The sequence below is a fragment of the Polistes fuscatus genome, unplaced genomic scaffold (assembly GCF_010416935.1).
Source record: "Polistes fuscatus isolate 324 unplaced genomic scaffold, CU_Pfus_HIC Scaffold9, whole genome shotgun sequence".
NCBI lineage: Eukaryota > Metazoa > Arthropoda > Insecta > Hymenoptera > Vespidae > Polistes > Polistes fuscatus.
In genome coordinates this window covers 7596144-7603996 of record NW_025113173.1, presented here as the reverse complement: position 1 = coordinate 7603996, position 7853 = coordinate 7596144, and positions in this window count along the sequence as shown.

Below are 7853 nucleotides of genomic sequence, written 5' to 3'. Positions count from 1 at the left end.
TTGAAACAACTGACCGGGGAGGAGGGGGGGGAAGAGAGGTGTGGGGTCCGCTTTGAATATTGGTTCTTCGAATTGTGGCAAGTAAAATTTTTCTTATGCTTGTTTCTCGTTTTAAACAAAAAAAAAAGAAAATAATAATATGAAAAAAGATCAAGGATTTCTATTTCTTTCTCGTTCTTTTTCTCTCCCTCTCTCTCTCTCTCTCTCTCTCGTTCATAATTTTCGTACGCGTAATGTTTGGAAATATTTATAAAAATTGTGCAGACGAGTTTCGAGTGAGAGAATGTGCGTGCGACGTCTAATTTTATTCCTGTTCGAAATTCGTAAGGTTCAACGTTCAACTTCGAAAACATTATTCCTTGATTTTTATTATTATCGTTATTATTATTATTATTGTTATTATTATTATTCGAATTTTCGCCCTCGGAATACTACTTTCGTTCTTTGCTGGTGATTGTGGCGGTGGTGGGTGGTGGGTGGGTGGTGGTGGTTGTCGTCACGATTATAAATAACATTGGTGGAACGTTTTCGTGGAGAAAAAAAAGAAGAAAAAAGAAAAAAATAGCGCGCAAATATTGCCGTGTGTTGGTCTTTTGTTTTTTTTGTTTTTTCTTTCGGAACGGAAATCGCACAAAAAAAGAAAAGAGAAAGGGGAAAGGGAGATAAGATCGAATTGTTTGCAGAGATATTTCTTTTTTTTTCTAAAAATGCGCAGATTTTATTCGAGCGATTTTAACGATAGCGAAAGAGAAATCATGAATTTCGAAGAAAATACTCATCACCACTTTCGCACAACTTCCGTCCGATTTAATTCCTCTAACTAAACGCATAAATTATAATTTCATTGTATTGTTATGCTTCTTTCTTTTTTTTTCGTAGATCTTGAATAAAACATAAAAAAAATAAATAAATAATTAATATTATATAATCAGGTTTTAAATATTATAATATAATAATATTATAAATAATAATAATAATAATAATAACAACATTTGGAACGAATAAAAGTATAATCGTAATGATTTAGTTTTAATTAATCAACTTTACAATTTTTATTTTCATCGTCAAACATAAAAAGTAATGGAAAATTATTTTTCCATTTGTATTTAAAGGAAACGGAAATGGTAGAATATATATATATATATATATATATATATATATATCCTCGAGGTGTATCTAAAAACGATAAAGCAATGGCCACCACCACCACCACCATCACAACGACCACCACCAGTCCTGAAACATGATTACAAAACTAACCAGTTTCCTAAACTAGTGTGGTCACTGACTTCGTCCGATATTTCTCATTCCTTTTCTTTTTCTTCGTTCTTTGCAAATTTCTTTTCTTTTTTTCTACCTTTATTTTTTTTATTTCAACACTACGAATCCCCCAATGACGTTACAGAATCTCCATAACATCGAGAAAAAAAAAGAAAAAAAAAAGAATTATGCGTACGCCCACCACCACACTTGTTTTTTGCTCTTCTTAAAATTATTTTTTCCACTCTTGTCGTGTTTTCTTTTTTTTCGTTCGTAAATTTGCATCATGACTTTGAAAAAGGAATAAATTTGACTACATTTTTTTTTTATTTTTTTCCAATGGCACCAACGATTAATTTCTTTTTCTTTTTTCTTCGCTTATTTATCTCGATTCTTTTATATTTTTTTAATTATTTATATAATATATTTTTCTCTTTTTCTTTTTTTTTTTTAAATTCTAAATTTTCCCTTAAAAAAACGTTCGAAATATTCATGGCGTTGGTAAAGGCTACCAATAAACACCACCCTCTCGTCCCCCCCCACTCCCCCCAGTGTCCCCATATACACAGAACACACATGAATACATATACATTCGTACGTGCAAATATACATATGCATATGGATACATTGATACTTATATATATATACATACGAAGCCGGCCAGAATAATCCGAGTTTATCGATCGATTCTTAGTTGCCAACTTGGCAACGGTGAACTCCCGGAATTACGAATGAAATGTTCCAAATAGCGAAGCGGTTGGCAAATCAACTCTGCTTTCATACCTTTGCGAGGGAGGATAACGCGGAATTCCGGATCCCCTCGATTTCCTAACGGCACACATACACTTACACACACCCACGCATACACACACATACACGCGATTATGCTTTTCAGTTATCTATATAGCAACATCATCCTACGTTTGAGAACTAAAACGCTGACTACGATGATGATCATAATGATTATGATGATTATGATGATGATGATGATGTGTATGATTGACTAATTAACTAATTGTGAATCATTAATGTTTCTTACTTTTCATAGTATATATATAGTCATCGAATTGATAATTAATTTCTAATACAATTGAACACACACACACATACAGATACATGTACACTTTTCTATGATTCAAATCGCAAATATCGTTTTAATAAAAATGATATATAATTACGAGCAACATTATAATACATAATATATAATACACGATATATATATATATGAGCCGTTTATTTTGAAAGTGGCCTAACTCCATATAACCTTAAATTGAGATATTTAAAGGTTTGTGTTTCAATGCAATTAAAAATATACGTAAAGAATAACAATGAATTATGTTGCTTAAGTGTATCTAAAGGTGTTCAATTTACAGTTCCTATTAAAATAATGGCAATTATTAAGTGAATAATATGCGTTTTCTTACCAAGAATGGAGTTAGGCCACTTTCAAAATTAACAACCAGATTCGTTATAAAATTTGAAGGAACCGAAGTCCATTCAACATAATTTAAGATGCTTCAAATTGCGAAAAAACAATACTTATTTTATTTTACATATCTTTATAACACTTTAAAAACATAAATTATGCGATTCAAAATATTTTGTACAAACATAAATTACAAAACAATTTTCTACTCATCTACATTTTGTGTATGTGAAAGGGATTTAAAGAAATCATGATGTTCCGGTGGTATATATCGTAATAAGTCAATTATGTCCTTGAATTTTACGGTTGTAATTTGTCTTATATTTTTATACAGTGGTGTCAATACAATATTTTCGAACTTTCTTGGTCTACCCCGACGTGGTATTAAATTCAGGACTTTCAAATTTTCGTTCTCATTCATTGATGTCTTATAGAAAATCTTATTCATTTTTGACAAAACGCATCCAACATTTTTAACCAGTTTATTGGTTCTCCGTTAGAATTCTTACCCTTTTAAAAATTGCGTCTTCTAATAATTTTGTTGATACAAAATCTTCTTGTCTCATTTCATGTACAATAAAGTTATTACCTTTCCGACACTTTTTGATAATATTGTAATACTCTCGGGGGACAAACAGTAAATTATTTTTTTTTAATGCCATTTCTACCACACCAAAATCTCTACTCCTAATGGAGTTAGGCCACTTTCAAAATAAACGGTTCAGTGATTCAACTAACTCTGAAAACTTATGTGTCCAGAATTACCGTATTTACTCGGAATATAAAAAATTTAAATGCTTATTGATAGATAATTTGAAGCTGTACATGTTACCGTGGGTAACCGGAAAAAAATGAAAATGGATTATATTTCCATTAACATTATCGTTCTATTACATCGAGAATGGATCCCCATACTTAAAAACACGAAATGTCGCATCATTTGTTTGTTCCCGCGTCACCGTGAAAAGTTGGAAGTATGAGGTTGATTTAATCCGATAAAGAAACCACCATCGTACACCATGTAACACTTTTCCGTTCACGATTAAACTTATTCGATAAAAATAATTGCGTCGTTGTTATTAACGCAAACACAAACACACAGACACGCGTACGCAAGAATATAAGAACACAAACGTACAGAACAATTTTCGAAAACATATTCGCGTACGTGTTAATTATGTCACACTGTATTAATAATAATAATATCGAAATAAAAAAATTACTAAAAAAAATTAAATTAGAACAGAAATTACTAAAATAAATAAAAATTATTACAATTGATTTTCGATTACTTCGAATACGTGGAAATTTATTTAATAAATAATAATAATATCGAAATAAAAAAATAACTAAAATAAAAATTAAATTAGAACAGAAATTACTAAAATAAATAAAAATTATTACAATTGATTTTCGATTACTTCGAATACGTGGAAATTTATTTAACACGTGTTAAATAGTAATCATTCAAAATTCACGTACTCATTTTCGTAAAACAATATGTAACACAATCGATTGAATTTTCAATGAATATTATTCGATTTTGTAATTTTCAAATAATCCACAAAATTTCTTACTCATTACACTCGAATATTATAGATGATTTGTGAATTACTATGGTACTTGTGCCTCGTCTATGATAATAATAATAATAATAATAATAATAACAATAATAATAATAATAACGATAGATAACAATGATGACGATGATGATGATGATGATGATGGTGACCATTATAATAATAATAACCAAGGAGATTATTATCGTCGTGATAATATGTGAAACGATTATTATTATTATTATTATAATCATCCTTCGTGTCAACTAGATGCACTTTTGTGAAAAGTCAATGAACTCTCTTTGGTATCACGCAGTGTTAGAATCATTATTTCAATTTTAACAAGGCCATCTTTCATACTCGTTTATAATGTTTCTTGTGCATGTTTTATGGGAACGCGTTAATACCATTTTCTTTTAAATTACTATTTTATATATAGTTTTTACTTATTTAATGCTGCACCTTTAAAAAACAAAACAAAAATCCGAGTAATCATTCACACACGAAGAAATATGTTATATCGAATTATCACGTAACGCGTAAGATACACCCATACGTTAATACATAATCTAATTTTTAATAAAATTATATATAATACAATACATATATACATATATACGTATATACATATATTACATAATATATAAATATATAATATTTGAAATTAATATAAATAATAATCTAATAATATAACATATATATAATAAAATAATAAAATATATATAATCCAATAATCTAATCTGTTAATACATAATCTAATTTTTAATAAAGTTATATATAATATAATACATACATACGTATATACGTATATACATATATTACATAATATATAAATATATATAAATCTAATATATAATATATATAATAATCTTTAAATTTAAATTTAATATAATATATAATATTTAAAATTAATATAAATAATAATCTAATAATCTAATCTGTTAATACATAATCTAATTTTTAATAAAGTTATATATAATATAATACATACATACGTATATACGTATATACATATATACATATATTACATCGTATATAACTTTGAACACGCCTTAAATTATAAAAAAATAAAAAAAAAAATAAAAAATGAAACGTATCAATATCGAACGTAATATACGTAACACATAGAATAACCATAATACATAATCCGTAATACATTAAATGCATAAATGGCTATGGTCATATAGTCAATTGCATTTCCGTATTGTTATCATAAACGTTATCTCGCAAATAGTAATTAGCGTTCATTATTGGCTGGACGTAAATGCTTAAGATCGTGTGATGATGACGTAACGAAACGATGAGGGTTGCATCTCATTCTCTCTCTCTCTCTTTCTCTTTCCATTTCTCTCATGTTACGTAGTTAGGTAAAGGTTGGAAAACAAAAGAGAGTGAGAGAGATAGATCCCTTTGAAGTTACATATCGTGGAATTATGATACGTAAGCACGTATACACGATATATGTATACGAAGTAGAGATTCACGCTCGGTTGACGATATCGCATCGTATTTGAATTTTCGAAGCGTTAAACTCGCCCTCAATATTACCTACCTACCTATCTATCTATCTATCTATCTATCTATCTATCTACCTAACCACCCACCCACCCATCCACCCACTCACCCTTCCTCACTCCCTTTTCCTTTCAGTGGAGTTAGGTAACGCTGCTACTGTTTCTGTTAATAATTAACGTTCGTCAAAGCGATCCCATGACATAACCAACCGATTCGTTTCTTTTCCCCATGCTGTGTTTTATTATTGTTATTATTATTTTTTATTTTTATTTTTCTTTATTTTCTAATCGGATAAACGAATATTTGTTTTCACATTAATTTTATATATATATATTTAATATAATTAATTAATATATTTAAATAATTTAATAAATTATATATTTAAAATTAATAATAATTATAATATAATAAATTTAATAATTATATATTTAATATAATTAATTATATATATATATTTAATAATATTTAATAATAATATTTTCATATACCATTGTTTGTGTGTGTGTGTGTGTGTGTGTAGGAATTTTTCCAACGTAAGAGACACGTTAACATTTTGATTTTTTTGATTTGCTAATTATATTTCATATTTTTCATTTCCAATTTGTTCTAACGTAAGTTAGATTCTTTCTAATCGTAAGAAAAAAAAATTACGCGCCTTTCTTGTTTATGTTGTTATAATTTTTTTTTTCTTCTTCTTCTTTACATCTTATTAATTTTAATGTACCACTACTAGTTGTATCTTTTTTATGCGTTACGTGTTACGTTCAATATACGTTATTTATTCTCATTATAAAGTATACTTTGTTATTTTTTCTTTATTTTTTTTTTTTAATAAGTAGGATATATAAGAATTACAGTGATCTAAAAAGCTCACGAAAATTATACACATTTACGAGGAAAGTACGACGGTCTATATGATATTACTTTGAACAACGACTGTATTTATTACACGTTACGTTTACTGTGACATATATCCGCTATGTCGTAGACTAATACTATACACAATTAGAAATTAATTTCTCTTATTTAGATATCATCTGATATAGTATAAAAACAATTTACTATGAAAAGAAAAAAATTAATAACAATTATTCGTAATGAATGGAAATAAATATACTACATATTGTTTGTTCTTTGTTATATATATTATTTAAGAAGTAATTAAAAAAAAATTATATTATTATTATTGATAATAAATTATTAATAACAAAATGATAAATTCTTTTCGTTTCTAGATCAAATTGATCAAAAATTTATATCAATATATATATAAGGATTTAAAAATATGATAAGAACAATCATAGATTCACAGTAATATTGCTTGAAATCCATTTAGATTGAAAAGGGTCGAAGGGTCGTACAAAAACGAATAATCTAATTTTTTTTTCTTTCTTTTTATATATATTACGTATCTATATATATATATATATATATCAATAATAATGGTCAACCCTATTCTGCCCTTCTTCTCCCCACTTCAGTTCCTTCTACACCCTTCTATAAAGTTCAGGTAGTAGAACGTGTTTTTCACATCGAACCTGACGTACCCACAATTCGTATCGTGCGATCAACAGTTCACGTATATGTGTAAAATATATACGTACTCATATATACATACATACATATGTGTGTATATATATATACTTATTCTATATACACATGCACATACATATATATATATATATATATTATAAACCTACGAGCTTTCTAGTGGTAGATGTTAGTTTCCTATTCGTTCGTTCTTTCATTGGGATTCATGCTGAGAGACCTAAAGGATCAGTGGTTCTCAATATATTTAACATACTCGACTATTATTCTAAATTTTATTATTCAACCTTTCTATCCTTGATAGACGTACATATATGCATTGTACATAATATGTATGAACTTTCATATATGTTCTCAAAATTTGGATTCTCAAATATAAAAGAATGTATATATATGTATATGTATATCAATGTAATCAAGATATTGACAGCATATTGATCAGTCACAATCAGTTGTCCTAAGGTTTCCATTGTTTAATAGATTCCTGGATTAAAGCTATTATAAGGTTTTTCTATTCAACGATCTAAAGCCATAGTGATACATCT